This window comes from Nicotiana attenuata, unplaced genomic scaffold (assembly GCF_001879085.1).
Source record: "Nicotiana attenuata strain UT unplaced genomic scaffold, NIATTr2, whole genome shotgun sequence".
NCBI lineage: Eukaryota > Viridiplantae > Streptophyta > Magnoliopsida > Solanales > Solanaceae > Nicotiana > Nicotiana attenuata.
The window spans coordinates 189,623-208,483 of NW_017671908.1; the positions used below are offsets into that span (position 1 = coordinate 189,623).

Below are 18,861 nucleotides of genomic sequence, written 5' to 3' on the forward strand. Positions count from 1 at the left end.
CCCAAACCCCTTTTGCTTTAGTTAAAAATCAACCAAGGTTAATTGAAGGCTAAGTTATTCAGCTATATCCAAACTAACTTCAAAATTCTAAGACTGAATCCAATTAATGCTAATTGAGACTGAAAATTGATCCTAAATCCCACTACTATCCAATTATCAACTAACAAAGACTAATTACACTTAAGCACTAACAATGAATCATCATAGAATCAGAAACTAACACTTGAATTAACTGATTAGAATCAATGAAACAAGATTAACTCAGAACTGAACTAAAAATCAGGAAACTAACAATCCACAAATACTAATCAATGGCCTATTTACGCATTAAGACTGACCTACTACGAGTTAAACTAACCTAATATGCGCAAACCTAAATCGCGACTAAATTAACTGAAACAGGGATGAATGGATCAACAAAGGTTCAAATTAATTTTGGAGATTAACGAAATTAAACTACCCTAAAGAAAAACAATGGCAAGCATACTGAAATTACAACAGGAACCTAAGAGAATAAAATCATGAATCGAAGAACATGGGAATAAAATGAAATACCTCAAACTTCAAATCTGACGGCCTTTGTTGACAAAATCAGACTATAACTATCCTTAATTAGGTGTTTCCCATGAGAAAACACCTAATTAAGGGCTATTATAGCCCGGAAACCATTTTATCTCCAATTTGTAAAGTTAGGGTTCTGAGGTCAAATTTCGATTTAAGATTCGACATGAACGAGGATGATTCGGAGANCTTATTTTTAACATTAATATTATTGTTGATTATTAGAAGCCCAAAGAAATTGAAAAGAAGAAGGGGAAACTCGGCCTAGTTATTAGCCCAATATTTTTTCTACTAATTCTACCGGCCCAAACAGTAATCCACAAGACAGCCCAAATAATTTCTTAAATCAGCCCAAAAAGTATTAGCCCAAATCGTATTATTCTCTTCTAGATTCTTCCACCAGAAATATCCCTCTTTTGGATTCCAAAATCCCATTTAATTGTTACCGAATTTTTTTCCTCAAATCCATCGCCTGTGGTACCCCAACCCCCTCGTTTTACCACAACTAACAGTACGCTCTCGCTTTCTCCCCTCTTTCCATGGCAGAGTCTTTGCCTATCTCCATGACCATTTTTGGCTAACGATTCAACTATTCTTCAGCCATGGCAGAGTATTGTCATACCATATTCAGGTAAAATCTCTGTCTCTCTTGCTTTATCTTTTCAAGATCAATGCCATTCTCTGATCTCCTTCGATTTGGTCAACATAAAAGACCAAAATTACTCTTGAAATCTCCGTGGGAGAATCACCAAGGCAGAAATTCAATCTCAAACGGCTACTTTTCAAAATCAAATCTAAAAAATTCCCGCTCAAGAAGCCCTAGATATAATCTGCTGTTATAAATACCTGCATTTGGCCTTAATTTCGGACCAGCTCGTAGTCGCCGCTACTCCCCTCCAAACTTTCGAAGTATCTTCTACTTCATACAGATCCTCCATAAATATAAGCTTTAAATCGTGTTTCATTACTCATCTTCTCCCCTCTCAGATCTTTGTTGGCCTTCAGCTGTGACAAAGATTTTTGTTGGTCTGATTGTGTCGCTTAGGTGGTGAAGGAGGTTTGAATCGGAGATTCGAGTAGTCGTTGGCAAACGCCCCAGTTTACTGCCCTGCAAAAGGTCAGTGACCTCTAACATTAAGTTCCTCTTTCTGTTATTATTATTTGTTTATGTTAAAGGCAAATAATTATTTTTGTTTGAAAATTAGTACTTCACTTCCTATGTAGAGATCATGATTTAGGACTCATTTTGTACACATAAAAGTCATGTCTATAGGGAAATTGTATTCCAGTCATGTTTGTCCAAAAACCCATCACTAAATGCTTGGTAAATTGCCTACACAACTATTTTGTGTGTTTTATGTTGTTAGTACATGATCAACGTTGTTCTTTTGTAAATGCCATGCTCAGTTGATGTTTCATTTCTAACTTGTTGTTAAGGATAAACGTATTATGTGAAAAAGCTCCTTCTTTCTTATGAACTTCAATTGCGTTTATGAGTAAAAATGAGTAATCTTTTAACTCAAGAATTTGGGAGCGTAATATTTGTGGACAGATTACTATTTATCTGTCAAACGTTAAAAAAAGAAAAAAGAAAAAAAAAGAGAATGCATTCTGTAAGAGTGTTGGTGTATCCTGTATACCTACCAGCAACAGGAGCTTAGGTTCTTTCATGTCCAGATAATCATGACAAATATAAGGTTGTTGCAAAAGTTAATTGAATATGTTGCGAGTAATTTGTGGATTTACATTATTCATAAATAGCATGCTTATACGGTTTTGTTGATGGCTGCATTTCTTAAGTACTGAATAGCTTTAAATCTATGTAAACTCCTTCGGTTAAAACAATAGCAGAAAACTTGATGGTCTCCCCATAAACCTGAGACCTTAACTTATGCTCTTTTTGGCCTCTCTCTGTTAATGGAAGTATATTGCTTTATGATAAGCACCATGCTTAGGCTTTTCTTCTTATTTTTAAATGCCCAATATCACGATCATGGGTTTTAATGAAATAATTAGCTTCGGATATCCTTTGGCAGTATTTAGCTAAGAATGTCCCGTAGATGAGTGAGTTACACTCGTTATTTAACATGCTTATAGAGGCCTTATAGATAGTTCTACTACCCAAGCTCACTTAGAAAGTTAAGCTCTTTGTCAGAACTATGGTATATAATTCATCCCTAAGATATATTTTTATGTATTAATATCTGGACCAAACTAAGCAAGCTATACTATCCTTGATGCCTTCTTTGTCACAATGAAGTAGAGATGCTTATTTGCATTATGATAATGACATACATACTGCATCTAAGATTTATTCACTCATTTTCTCATCATATAAGATTTATTTGCTTACTTAGTAAAGCATGCCTTAGGGTACCCTGCTTAACTTGTAATTGCTCCATCATAAGTTCTAAATGAGAATAATAGAAAACATCTGCTTGAATACTTCGTTAGGGGATGTTCTTGAATCAGTGTTATGAATCTGATAGTATAACATTCTAACATGATGAATGTATCTGCTACGTTGTAAGCTTATAAGTTTATAGTATGATTCGTAATGTCTTTATCCTATGTTTGCTCGGAAACTAAGTTCTTCTAATTCTTGTTCTATTCTCTCTTTTGCATATGCACTTGGAGCAAAATGGAGTCTCACTCGAGACTCAACACCGTACCCGAGCATGGAGTCGACACACATATCCACATCCTTAGAGTGCATTGAATAGCGAGAAAACAAGCGAAGTGCTTGGGGATGCCGATGGCGTCTTTCTTCTTTCTTTTTCGTTGTTTGTCTTTTATCGTCTATGTTGTCTAACTTTATAAATTTGGTTGCGTTTGCGTAGTAAATTCATCTCCACGTTGAAAATGGTTAGCAGAAGCTCGTGATTGACTACCTATAAATTCTTTCTTGGGTGAAAGATTTTAAAGCTAATAATCGGGACTGATTTTTAAACCAACGCCTAGCTTGACAAATATATTTTTTAATTAGTGGCTACAAATACTTTTTTAAATTAGTGACTATTGGTTTCTCTAAAAATAGTAAATATACCAAGTATAGGTTTGTCTTTGCAGTAATTATTTTTTTTATTCGTTCATTTCAAATTGAAACATAGGCATAACCCGGTGTTCTTTTAACTTTGTGAACTTTAATATTTTGTAAGAAGTTTTAAAATCCTCTTGTTTCGAACAGTCTATATTTCAATGCGAAAATGCTAGAAGTTCACCACGTTTGCTGCAATTGACTTTTACTATTTTTGGTCCAATTTTTTGTGAAAGCTTAATAGAAGAAGTTTACTTCGATTTCACAAACTAAAGAAAGTCTCCTTTAATCATTAGCTACCAATACTTCTAAATATTCTTATAAAATAATTAATTTAGATTAATTAACCTAAGTTTGGTCAGTTAATCATTTTTAATGGATCTTAAAAAGTGCCTTACCCCTTCCTTTTGAGATGATTAGAATCATTACCCATAATCATAAGGTTAAGCAGATCGTAAAATAGAGTTAACTTTAAGCACTACTTAGCTAAAATTGGTGTCCTAATTCACCGTTAAAATAATCAGGTGGCGACTCTCTTAAATTAATTAACCTCGGAATTATCGATATGTTAAACTCTAATTTGACCCATGTTAAAATGGGGTATAACAGCTTGGCGACTCCGCTGGGGATTCTGGGTTCTAAACCATTAACAAACTTAGGTTAATAATAAAAATTAATTTGTGTACTTTTTATGATGCTTATTTGAATTGCCTTTATATGATAAAATGTATTGTTTATCTGTTTTTATTGCTTTATATAAATTGTCATTCCGTTTCACTTCCTCCACTTCTGGAAAATTCACACAAAGCACACACCTAGCGGTTACGTGATTTGCGGCTGTGCACTTTTCAAAAAATACCTTTTAGGGGAAAGTTCATGGGTAAGTCGATCAGCGGTGCAGTCAACTATCACGGGCTTTCCACTCTCAAGTTGTCCGCTTGGGAGAAGACCGTCTAGAAAAACCCACTCTTAGTCAACCTAAGATAGAGCTAAACCAAAACCCTTTAAGAGCATGCATCATTTTAACCTTAGATGACTTAATACCCGAGATGTATTAAATCCATTAGTTGACCTTACCTAAATGTCCAAGTGGGTTTTCAACCCCAAGTGACAACTTTATCACGTGTATGTGTATTATTTGAATGGTGAACATGCCAATTATGTGGACCATTTCTCTAAATTAATTAAATCTTAGGTAAAGGAGCATGGCCATTTTTTCTATGATATGTAGCAAAATTTTCAAATGACATAATCAGCGACAAGTTTAGACATGATGAAAATATATACTTTCTTTTGATCTTTTATTACAAAAAAAAGAAAGAAAAAAAAGAGGTTTAATCAATCATAACTAATATACTTTATTTTCTTTTGAAAATAGACTTATTTAATTAATTTACTTCAATGGGATGATACATAATGGCATATTTATCTTTCAAATACACGTTAGGCCTACCTCTAGCACAAAGAGGTCCCCCTACATATTAGGACGCGCAATTATTTGTTATATTTTGAAATTTGTAACATGCTTGCTTGCTTATTTGCTTACTTGTTATGCTGCTTACTTGACTTTATTATTTTTACTAACATCATTTGTTGCTTTTCAGACGGAAAAATAATAGACTATCCAACTTGCTAATATATACTTTATTTGTTTATATTTTTTTGCTATTTATTTTTATATCATTTATTCGAATTAATAATAATAATAATAATCACCAATCGTTCCGCGCTTAGCGCTCTTTAACGATTCTAGAGCACCATTTAGGTATTTACTTAGGCTCAAATTTCTTTTAGGTCTACTCCAATTCTTAGAGTCTGATTAAGATATCTTTAGTCTGTCGGTATCTTCTATTTTTATAAAGTACGACGTCTTTCCCATAAACTCTTCAATAGGCTCGGTTCTTCATGAAATCCCTCAATATTCGTGCCTTCAACTAGCCTCAAGGATTTTCTTTAACCAACAAGGTATATAGTAAGATTTCATTAAAATCGGCATAATCTTTCATAATTAGGTAATATATTTCTCCCCTCTAATTTCGCGAGTTAAGGTTATTCGCGCTCTTTTCTTAAAAATATAGTTACATATTTTTCAAATATTGTCACTCGTGCCTCACATAATTTTATACCTTCAATTCTTACACAGGCCTAAACCTCTATCTTCAATAATATAGAATATAAATAGGTTTCATAAAATATATTTAGTACTATGTCTTAGAAATTTCACCTTCGTGCCAATTCTCATTTACAAGTTGGTAGATGTCCAAATTCGCACTATCTACCAAGCAATAGAAGGCTACTATTTGATCGATTTGCATCGTTAAATTATTCTAAAATTTTCACATATTCAATTCAAATGTTCATATCGTCTTTTTTCGGGTTCTCGAGATTAATCTTCCTGCCCCCGCCAATTCCAAGTCTTGGCATGCGAGTCGAGGGACCATCCCATAAGTCTCAAAACGGTTGATACCGTATTCCTAGGTCTCGATAACTTTATGAGTTGCCAATGCTAATAAAATATTTTTAAAATTATTTCATGTCCAAGTGACTACCATCTTTATTAATTATCCAAATCTCGAGCTTGTCTATATCCAAATACCAATGATTATTTTCAAGATCAAAATCACCCATCTTCGGCCTCTTTTAAACATAGCCATATTTTATAAGACCCGATCCCGTCGGTATCTTAGGCACGTATTCACATATTTTCAATCATTAGCCTTCAATATATATCTACTCCACAGTGACTAGATATATCCTTTTCCAAAAGAGGTTGACTTAAGTTGAACATCAAAGCAAACTTCAGGGACGATATGTTTGACCAAATCGTAGTGATTGACTTAGTTGAAGACGGAGCTGCTAGCGAGAAAGCATAATCATACCAAGATAAGATTGCTAAGCTTGAAGCAAAAGTGACAAATGGAGCAAGAAATTGATGGCATCAAGGAAGTGATAGCCAATCTTAAGAACTCGTCCAACGAAAAGGGCTACTCTCCAATTCGCACAGCTCCACCTCCCACTTATGAATGTAATGCCCAGTCTTTTCCAAATATGCACTCTTTCTTGTTAGAAAAGGCATTCAATAGCTTGGCCGAGACAAGTAAGGATAGAGAAAGTGGTGGAAAATATTTCAATGTAGAGAGTAACCATGTTCCTTTAGGAAACGGTCATGTCTTACAACCTGAATCAGATTTAGTTGTGGCAAAAAAATGAAAATGGGGATATTGCTAATCTCATTGATGTTCCAATGTACAACGGGATAGGTTTTCCTCAAAGCCATTTGAAGGCATATCATGATTAGCTAGCATGCATAGGGCAAGGAAATGAATTTAAGTTGAGGCTCTTTGTGAGGACACTTATAGGGCCAACATTAACATGGTATGCAAAGCAAGACACCTGGAAATGGTTCAGTTGGAATGACCTAGTAAAGGACTTTGTCAATCAATATGGGTCCTCCACTAATACTTTTAGCAGATGCAGCTCGTTGAAGAGAAAATTCATAGAGTCTCCTCAGAGTTTGAAAGCAAATGAACCTCAAGGAAAGGTGGTAGGATCAACTTTGAAGCTTGGCAAGACGGCTGAGACACACCTCGAGGATAAAGGGAAAGGAGTGATTGATGAAGCATTAAATCCTCCACCATCAGCACCCAAGATAAGAAAATCCCGAAACTTTACCCTTTTGAGTGAACCACCTTCTATCATTTTTGAGAGGTTGAGATCATTTGGTATCATGCAACCAAAACCTGCTAAAATCCCTCCACCTCATTTCAATCCAACCAAGTGCTGCGTATTTCACTCAGGCATGCTAGGCCATACAACAGATGTGTGTCATTATCTGAAAGAGGAAATCCAGAAGCTGTTGGATAATGGTATGGTCATTCAAAGACCGGTACTTTCCCATCAATCTATGTGGTACCAACTTCCAAATGTCATCCCTACACAGAATTTCACCCAAGTAGCTTATCCGCAATTCGCTAATTCAGCTCTTCCCTACAACCAAGCAATACAGAAGAATTGAGCATGTGGAAGAGCCTCTCAGAAGAAGAATAGTTGGGAATCGTTAACTAAGATTTAGTTTTTGAAGTAGCAATATCATTAGAAGTTATGTTATTTTGTACGCTTAATTGATCATCTTTTGTATCCATCTTTTGTAACGAACTATGACCATCTTGATTCTTGTCAGATATCGAGTTTGGCACTTTTATTTTAAAATTTTCGATCATTATTTGTATGTAACTGAACTACGTCGGACCTGATTCCCTTGGTGGGATACGTAGGCAATCCACACCGGGTTCGGTCATACTTTTAGTAAAATTATCCTTTATGTATTTTGGAACTACGTTTGACCTGATTCCCGTGGTGGGATACGTAGGCAGTCTATATAAGGCTCGGTCTCATTATAGCAAAATTTTCATTTCATAAAAGAAACTGGGGCAGATTTTTGACACGCAAGTTGAGTATGCTAAACATGAAATCATGCCATCGAGTAATCATCAAAGACTTCCTAAAGACTGGGGCAATATAGTATGCCAGAGTCATGAAATGACAAAACGTGTGCTAGAGCTGAAGCTGATGTTCGACATGAGTCAACCTTTCACAAAATTTCAAATCAATTCGCTTCCATGTCAATAAGTCTCGAGCGTTAGATCCCTCTAGATACAATTCATTCTCGTCAATCCATTTTGCAACATAGGCCATCGTTTCTAGTTTAAGGCTCCTACTTAACCATTGCATGAATTAATCTATATAATCATATACTCTATTATTTTTATGCATTTATTTCTTTATGACAAATACGCTAATACTTTATTTTTGTAAAGTTTTATTTTTTCCTTTAAAGGTTGCCTAGCATTGAACACTGTTTTGGCTGCGAATCTGCATAAAGGATGAGGCTATAATGACAGACCAATTTGAAGAATTCAGCATTAGTAAGGGACTTTTGCAAGCACATACTAATGGTACCAAGGCGAATGTGGTACGACGTAACGTGTTGGTTAATCTCGGAAACACTTTTGACCTGCTTCCAAATACTACTTCTATTTCCAGCTCAAAGCAGAACATTTACTTAACAATATCTCCTTGCCCAACTCCTACTTATACAATCTCTCCACAAATACCATTAAACTATACTCCCAATCAAGCCATAATGATACCTAATATTCAACCTTCCACGACTCCAATTCCTTCTGGGGAAACCAAGCAAGAGAAATTTGCATTGTGCCCATATGCAAGAATGGAAAGAGAAATTCAGTCAATGAGCCACAATAAATTGGATAATGAGCTCCACAATCTAAGGAAAGCCATTGAAAAAGAGTTGCAATCAAGAAGTTATCAAAGTCTGAGATATGAAGATTTGTGTTTGCATCCACATGTTGAGCTTCCGCCAGGGTACAAGCTGCCAAAGTTCAACGCTTTTAATGGGATTGGAGATCCCGTTGCTCATTTAAAGGATTACTGCAGTAGATTGATTGGTATTGGACACAATGAGGCCATTCGAATGAGATTATTCATTCAAAGTTTGTCCAGATTAGCACTGACTTGGTACACCAGACAAGACTTTAGCAAATGGCGCACATGGGAAGATATGGCTCGCGATTTTGTGAAACAATATGAGTTCAACATTGGACGTGATCCGCACATGGCTAATTTGCTCAAAGTGAAGAAAATACCGCATGAATCTTTTCAAGAGTATGCCATACGATGGAGATTAGAAGCTTCAAAAATACATCCGCCATTGCCCGAGGGAGAATTTATCTCAACCTTCATTCAAATTCAAGAAGGCATATATTTTGATAAGTTGCTCGCAAGTTCTCTGATTTGATTTGAATTGGAAACAAGCTAGAATGTGGCATTCAGGAAGGAAGAAATGTGGGAAATTCAACAACTCAAACCATTAACCAAACCTTTCATCAAGAGATATCTGAAAACCTGCAAAGCAAAAAGAAAGAAGATAGCTCGGTTGCCATGACTGCTATTTACCAGCCACAATGCCATGAGAATCACCAATTTTTGCCATCTTATGGCACTTCCAACTTACACAACAATCACCTTCAGCCTAATTGCCAGCAAAACTTTCAGCAAAACTTCCAGAAGCAGTCTCCCCGAGCACAACCCAATCTTCGACAACAAAAGAAGATGAGGCCCTGCTCTTTCACTCCTTTAGATGAGCCATTGGTTGACATATTTGAAAGATTGAAAGCCAAAGGTCTTCTACAACCAAGGAAAGGATTTATCTCTGGGCATCCACCTCAAAACTTTGATCCATCCAAAAATTGTGCATTTCATTCAAATATTCAGGGACATGACACCAAAGAATGTCTAGAACTCAAATTCAAGATACAAAGCATGATTGAGCAAGGCAAGATAAAGATACAATCTGAGTTACCAAGCAATAATTGCGAAATTTCAACTGCAGGTACAATTATTGTCAAAGGAGATCCATCAAAATTGGCACCAAGATGTTTGATAAGAAAACGTATAGCAGATCAAGAAGACTGAGAATGATGTCATATCGCACCATTCTCCATCCTTAGTACTACTCTTTTGTAATTCTTCTGAGACTTTTGTAATGAACTACGTTTTGACCTGATTCCTGTTTAAGAGGGGATACGTAGGCAGCCTTATGGGTTCGGTCTCAATGTAATCAAAATTTTATTTCCCCAAAAGTTAGAACCGGGGCAAATTTCACAGATGATTCTCAATATTCGGCAAGGCAGAAGTCAGATTTTCGAGCTAAATTCTGGTCATCTTCGCATCGGCAAGTTAGAAATGTCATAGCAATACAATTGCAGATTCAATGCCAAAACTTTGATGTTCCATGCAAGGCAACCATTTTCTTTTATACCAACAACTCTCTTTGAGTAATGCAGGGGCAGTCTTTATCTATTCTTGAATAATATTGCACGCTACCCTAAAAGCTCAGCATCACGTCAGAAGTTGCAAGAGGAAGGAAAGGATCAAGCCAAGTTATCGCAAACTGTATTTTGAAACTCATAGTTGTCTTTGAGTGCAGAAATTTACCAATAATATACTTCAGCATGCAGATTCCAAATTATTGGCACCGCTCCCTGAATATTTGCTTCGATAAAGGCACTACATCAAGCTCCCCGTACCATGGATGTTTGCTACTATAAAGTTACTGCACCAGGATTTTTGCATCGCACCATGAATTACCACTATAAAATGGGCACCATATCAAGATCTCTGCACCGTATCAAGCTCTTCATGCTGCATCAACCTTTGTAATTACAAATCAAGCACCACATATCAGGTTCATCCACCTTCAAATAGGATATATCGGGTCTATCCGCCCTCAAATAGGATATATCGGGTTCATCCGCCCTCAGATAGGATATATCGGGTCTATTCGCCCTCAAATAGGATATATCGGGTCTATCCGCCCTCTAATAGGATTTATCGGGTCCATCCGCCCTGAAATAGGATATATCGGGTCCATCCGCCCTCAAATAGGATATTTCGGGTCCATCCTCCCTCAAACAGGATATATCGGGTCCATCCGCCCACAAACAGGATATATCGGGTCCATCCTCCCTCAAACAGGATATATCGGGTCTATCCGCCCTCAAATAGGATATATCGGGTCTATCCGCCCTCTAATAGGATTTATCGGGTCCATCCACCCTCAAATAGGATATATCGGATCCATCCACCCTCAAATAGGATATATCGGGTCCATCCGCCCTCAAACAGGATATATCGGGTCCATCCGCCCTCAAATAGGATATATCGGGTCCATCCGCCCTCTAATAGGATTTATCAGGTCCATCCGCCCTCTAATAGGATTTATCGGGTCCATCCGCCCTCAAATAGGATATATCGGGTCCATCCGCCCTCAAACAAGATATATCGGGTCCATCCGCCCTCAAACAGGATATATCGGGTCCATCCGCCTTCAAACAGGATATATCGGGTCTATCCGCCCTTAAATAGGATATATCAGGTCCATCCATCCTCAAACAGGATATATCGGGTCCATCCGTCCTCAAACAGGATATATCGGGTCCATCCGCCCTCAAATAGGATATATCGGGTTCATCCGCCCTCAAATAGGATATATCGGGTCAATCCGCCCTCAAATAGGATATTGAAGTTAACCATTCCTCAAAAGAATATTTAATTTATTTCGACCCGAGTGGTCCCGCTTGCATAAACATTGCCAAAATATATCTTTCATAAATCATTGCCAAATGCATTTATCTTTATAAACTAATTTTCATGTGCCATTGCCGACCATGAAATATGTGACCATAAAATTATATTTTTATATGTTTTAAATTCGCTTTTCTTATGAATCGATGCCTAAATATCATTTTCATAAGATTACTTTTCTGCCATATTGCATCTTATTTCCTAACGAATATTTTTAGCATTGTTAAACTTTGCAGGAAATATAGCGCAACGTGGAACTAAATCTTAGCAGTGAACTGGGGCAATTTGTTGGAGAGGAATACCAAACTCTCCAACAAAGGTTAAGGATCTACTTTTGACTCCGCTCCTCGACTCTCAAAATTCATAATCTAATTCTTATTGCAAACATCTTTCTTTCAATCATGATACCCAGTGTCTCTATTATTCGACACTGGGGCAGAATTTTAGAATCTGCATCAATAGTTGAGTCCTACTCCAGGGTACCATAAGTCTTGAACTACATCTGGCCTGATTCTCCTGAAACCCGAGATATATAGGCAACTCGAAATCGAAGTTCGGCCGCAATCATTTTGATGTCCCCTTTGTACCATTTCAACCTTGATGGTCGGGACAAAATTGGCTACTAAGTCAATATTCTTTGCCCGAAAACTTTTTCATCGTCTCCGGTCAAAGAGGGGCAGCTGTTGACATCCAATTTTGTCCCTCCTTTCTTTCCAACTATTTCTTTAAGCTTCTAATATCACTAATAATGTAAGAATAGTTATTCTACCATTTTTAGCACAAACTAGACATATTATTATTATTATTATTATTATTATTATTATTATTATTATTATTATTATTATTATTATTATTTACTTAATATCACTATTACTATTATTATTAATGTTGTTGTTATTATTATTATTATTATTATTATTATTATTATTATTATTATTATTATTACTATTATTATTATTATTATTATTATTATTATTATTATTATTATTATTATTATTATTATTATTATTATTATTATTATTATTATTATTATTATTATTATTATTATTATTATTATTATTATTATTATTATTATTATTATTATTATTATTATTATTATTATTATTATTATTATTATTATTATTATTATTATTATTATTATTATTATTATTATTATTATTATTATTATTATTATTATTATTATTATTATTATTATTATTATTATTATTATTATTATTATTATTATTATTATTATTATTATTATTATTATTATTATTATTATTATTATTATTATTATTATTATTATTATTATTATTATTATTATTATTATTATTATTATTATTATTATTATTATTATTATTATTATTATTATTATTATTATTATTATTATTATTATTATTATTATTAATGTTGTTGTTATTATTATTATTATTATTATTATTATTATTATTATTATTATTATTATTACTATTATTAATGCTATCGCTATCGTCTTTATCATTCATACCTTAATCGTATTTATTGTTACCCTTCACAAAAAGTATTTTTACTTCTGTTTTCACACTAAGCGAGAACACTTTTTACAATAACCTTTAAATATGACAAAATTTTATATTTAATAAATCTTGTCGTATATTACGATTAATATTTTATTTGAACGTTAGTAATTATTATTAGGTATAATAAACAAGTTAATTACTTGCTTATTTTTAACATTAATATTATTGTTGATTATTAGAAGCCCAAAGAAATTGAAAAGAAGAAGGGGAAACTCGTCCTAGTTAGTAGCCCAATATTTTTTCTACTAATTCTACCGGCCCAAACAGTAATCCACAAGACAGCCCAAATAATTTTTTAAATCAGCCCAAATCGTATTATTCTCTTCTAGATTCTTCCACCAGAAATATCCCTCTTTTGGATTCCAAAATCCCATTTAATTGTTACCGAATTTTTTTCCTCAAATCCAACGCCTGTGGTACCCCAACCCCCTCGTTTACCACAATTAACAGTACGCTCTCACTCTCTCCCCTCTTTCCATGGCAGAGTCTTTGCCTATCTCCATGACCATTTTTGGCTAACAATTCAACTATTCTTCAGCCATCGCAGAGTATTGTCATACCATATTCAGGTAAAATCTCTGTCTCTCTTGTTTTATGTATTCAAGATCCATGTTATTCTCTGATCTCCTTCAATTTGGTCAACATAAAAGACCAAAATTACTCTTGAAATCTCTGTGGGAGAATCACCAAGGCTGAAATTCAATCTCAAACGGCTACTTTTCAAAATCAAATCTAAAAAATTCCCACTCAAGAGCCCTAGATATAATCTGCTATTATAAATACCTGCATTTGGCCTTAATTTTGGACCAGCTCGTAGTCGCCGCTACTCCCCTCCAAACTTTTGAAATATCTTCTACTTCATACATATCCTCCATAAATATAAGCTTTAAATCATGTTTCATTGCGCATCTTCTCCCCTCTCAGATCTTTGTTGGCCTTCAGCCGTGACAAAGATTTCTGTTGGTCTGATTGTGTCGCTTGGGTGGTGAAGGAGGTTTGAAGCGGAGATTCGAGTAGTCGTTGGCAAACGCCCCAGTTTACTGCCCTGCAAAAGGTTAGTGACCTCTAACATTAAGTTCCTCTTTCTGTTATTATTATTTGTTTATGTTAAAGGCAAATAATTATTTATGTTTGAAAATTAGTACTTCACTTCCTATGTAGAGATCATGATTTAGGACTCATTTTGTATACATAAAAGTCATGTCTATAGGAGAATTGTATTCCAGTCGTGTTTGTCCAAAAACCCATTAATAAATGCTTGGTAAATTGCCTACACAACTATTTTGTGTGTTTTATGTTGTTAGTACATGATCAACATTGTTCTTTTGTAAATGCCATGCTCAGTTGATGTTTCATTTCTAACTTCTTGTTAAGGATAAACGTATTATGTGAAAAAAGTTCCTTCTTTCTTATGAACTTCAATAGCGTTTATGAGTAAAAATGAATAATCTTTTAACTCAAGAATTTGGGAGCGTAATATTTGTGGACAGATTACTATTTATCTGTCAAAGGGTAAAAAAAAGTAAAAAAAAGAAAAGAGAATGCATTCTGTAAGAGTGTTGGTGTATCCTGTATACCTACCAGCAACATGAGCTTAGGTGCTTTCATGTCCAGATAATCATGACAAATATAAGGTTATTGCAAAAGTTAATCGAATATGTTGCGAGTAATTTGTGGATTTACATTATTCATAAATAGCATGCTTATACGGTTTTGTTGATGGCTGCATTTATTAAGTACTGAATAGCTTTAAATCTATGTAAACTCCTTCGGTTAAAACAATAGCAGAAAACTTGATGGTCTCCCCATAAACCTGAGACCTTAACTTATGCTCTTTTTTGCCTCTCTCTGTTAATGGAAGTATATTGCTTTATGATAAGTACCATGCTTAGGCCTTTCTTCTTATTTTTAAATGCCCAATATCACGAGCATGGGTCTTAATGAAATAATTAGCTTCGGATATCCTTTGGCAGTATTTAGCTAAGAATGTCCTGTAAATGAGTGAGTTACACTCGTTATTTAACATGCTTATAGAGGCCTTATAGATAGTTCTACTACCCAAGCTCACTTAGAAAGTTAAGCTCTTTGTCAGAACTATGGTATAGAATTCATCCCTAAGATACATTTTTATGTATTAATAGCTGGACCAAACTATACTATCCTTGATGCCTTCTCTGTCACAATGAAGTAGAGATGCTTATTTGCATTATGATAATGACATACATACTGCATCTAAGATTTATTCACTCATTTTCTCATCATATAAGATTTATTTGCTTACTTAGTAAAGCATGCCTTAGGGTACCTGCTTAACTTGTAATTGCTCCATCTTAAGTTCTAAATGAGAATAATAGAAAACATCTGCTTGAATACTTCGTTAAGGGATGTTCTTGAATCAGTGTTATGAATCTGATAGTATAACATTCTAACATGATGAGTGTATTTGCTACATTGTAAGCTTATAAGTTAATAGTATGATTCATAATGTCTTTATCTGTCACGACCCGGATTTACCACCCTCGGGAGTCGTGATGGTGCCTACTCGTAGAAGCTTGGCAAGCCACGATCTTAGAAATCATTACTCTTTTTATCCTTAATTCCTTTTTAACCAATTAAATTAACCGAAAAGAAACAATTAAATAACAGCGGAATAAGAAATTTTGCGGAAGTCTTAAATAAAATATAAAACCAAGATATCCTGAAGACCAACACATGCCTCTAACCAGAACCTGGTGCCACAACATCCATGGACTGTCTAGGATTACTACAAATAAGTGTTTGAAAGAAGGGAACATAGTCTGTCTCGAGTACAAATGACAACAGAACATTAAAACTGATAGAAGAGACGCCGGGCCTGCGAACGCCAGCAGGGCTACCTCGGAGTCTCAGACTGAAGGATAGCTCCCAATCTACTGCTGATGACCAAATGCTACTCCGGGACCTAGATCTGTGCAAAAGAGCACAGAGTGTAGTATCGGCACAACCGACCCCATGTGCTGGTAAGTGCCTAGCCTAACCTCGGCGAAGTAGTGACGAGGCTAGGACCAGACTACTAGATAAACCTGTGCAGTTGTATGATGTACAGCGGAAAGTAAAGCAGAAATAAACAAGTAAGGATAGGAGGGAAAACATGTTGCGGGGAGATAACAGTTCCGAATAAAGCATCAAGTAAGGAAAGGAACAACATAACTACAATGTCAACAAGAAGCAGAAATCAAATAAGTGCACGGCATCACCCTTCGTGCTTTTACTCTCGTCCTCACCAAGCAATAATATAATGAAAACGTGCACGACATCACCCATCATGCTTTTACTTTCTTTCCTCACCAAAGCAATTAGAATAATAAAATGTGCACGGCATCACCCTTCGTGCTTTTACTCTCTTTCCTCACATATAATCAATAGAATTGGCACGAAATGGTACATCGTGCGGCACGGCATCACCCTTCGTGCTTTACACTCTTTCCTCACAATAGCAAACAATGCACGGCATCACCCTTCGTGCATTACACTCTTCCTCACCCAAACAACAATCACAACCAAGGGCAAGGGAAATAAACAAGAACATATAGGAATCCCGGCAAGGGAACAACAATTTAACAATTAAATCCCGGCAAGGGTACAGCATCAATAATCTCAACGTCCCGGCAAGGGAAAATAATCAATAAGCAACAATATCCCGGCAAGGGAACAAAATATTCTTTCTCTTTCTTTCACTTTTATTTCATATCTCACTTTATCACCTGAGCCAATGCTCCAAAGGGTTCAACCATTTCACATACTTTCACAATTGAATATAACTTGAGCCAATACTCCCCGATGTTCATAGGTCACAGTTTCCTTCCACAAGCTTTTCACAACAAATAGGAATCATCACCAAGGCAAGAGAAATACAATGAAATCAAGATATTCACAATCTAAAGACTCACGATCATGCTAGACACCAACGTATAGATACTCGTCACCATGCCTATACGTCGTACTCGACAATTATCACATAGCAAATAGGACTCAACTCCTAATCCCTCAAGCTAAGGTTAGACCAAACACTTACCTCGATGCCTTGAACATAACTCAAGTCTCAATTATAGCTTTACCCCTTGATTCCACCGCCAATTCGCTGGTATCTAATCACAAATTACCTAATTACATCAATAAACGCTAAATGAATCAACCCCAATGCATGAAAATGAGTTTTTCAAAGTTTTACCCAAAAAGTCAAAAATCGCCCCCGGGCCCACGTGGTCAAACTCGAGGTTCGGACCAAAACCCGATTACCCATTCCCCCACGAACTCAAATATATAATTTGTTTTGAAATCGGACCTCTAATTAAGGTCCAAATCCCCAACTTTTGAAAAACCTAGGTTCTACCCAAAACACCCATTTCCCCCCATGAAAATCTTTGATTTTAAGTTAAAATCATGTTAAAAGATGTTAAAGAGTGAGGAGAATAAGTTAGAAATCACTTACCAACATTTTGGAGAAGAAGGGTTGTTTGAAAAATCGCCTCTTATGTTATTAGGGTTTTGAAAAATGAAAAATGACTGAAAATCCAGTTTATTTATACCCCTTTGAGACCCCCTGTGCGGACCGCATTAAATGGACCGCGGCCGCACAGGCTTACCTGAAGACCTGCAGTTCAGCACCCTGTGCGGACCGTACAAAGCCGACTACGGCCGCACAGCCTCCACCGCGCCCCGCACAAAGGCGACAGCGGCCGCGCTGACCCCTCCGCGGTCGCACGCGATTTCTCGCGGACCGCATTAGAGGGTTCAGAGACCTGCAACTCCTGAACCTGCAACATCTGATTTTCTAAGCCTAAGGCATCCTGGAACCTACTCGAACCTCACCCGAGCCCTCGGAACTCCAACCCAAGTATACACACAACCTCAAAAACATTCTACGAACTTATTCGTGCGATCAAATAGCCAAAATAACATCATAAACATCGAATTAAACCTCAAAATCTATGAATTCTTTCAAACTTCATAAAACATCAAATTTTCCAATTTAGATCCGAATCACGTCAAACAACGTCCGTTTTCAACCAAATTTCACAGAAAGGACTTAAAACATATATAAGACCTGTACCGGGCGCCGGAAGCAAAATACGGGCCCGATACCAACACGTTCTAATCGAATTTATTTCAAATTTCCTTAAACAATTTCAGAAAACAATTTTTCTAAAAAAAATTCATTTCTCGGGTTTAGGACCTCAGAATTCGATAGCGGGCATACGCCCAAGTCCCATATTTTCCTACGGACCCTCCGGGACCGTCAAATCACGGGTCCGGGTCCGGGTCCGTTTATCCAAAATGTTGACCAAGGTCAAATTTATTCATTTTAACATCAAAACTTAGCATTTTTCACAGAATTTCATATTTAAGCTTTCCGGCTACGCGCCTGGACTGCGCACGCAAATCGAGGCAACTATAAATAAGGATTTCAAGGCCTCGGAGTCATAGAATTAAATTAAAAACAGGTGATGACCCTTTGGGTCGTCACATTCTCCACCTCTAAAACAACCGTTCGTCCTGACTAGCACCCGGCCATACTTG

The 18,861-nt window shown here is 36.0% G+C and overlaps 1 long non-coding RNA gene across 2 annotated transcripts; it reads left to right on the forward strand.

Annotated features, from left to right (window-relative positions):
* Positions 1 to 1,000: 1,000 nt before the first annotated feature.
* Positions 1,001 to 3,459, forward strand: LOC109210839. Of its 2 annotated transcripts, none has more exons than XR_002065618.1 (2): positions 1,001 to 1,192; positions 1,549 to 3,459. It is a non-coding gene; the product is annotated as an uncharacterized LOC109210839 (long non-coding RNA). The 2 variants fall into 2 exon arrangements; XR_002065617.1 differs by having other exon boundaries at positions 1,607 to 3,459.
* Positions 3,460 to 18,861: the final 15,402 nt, after the last annotated feature.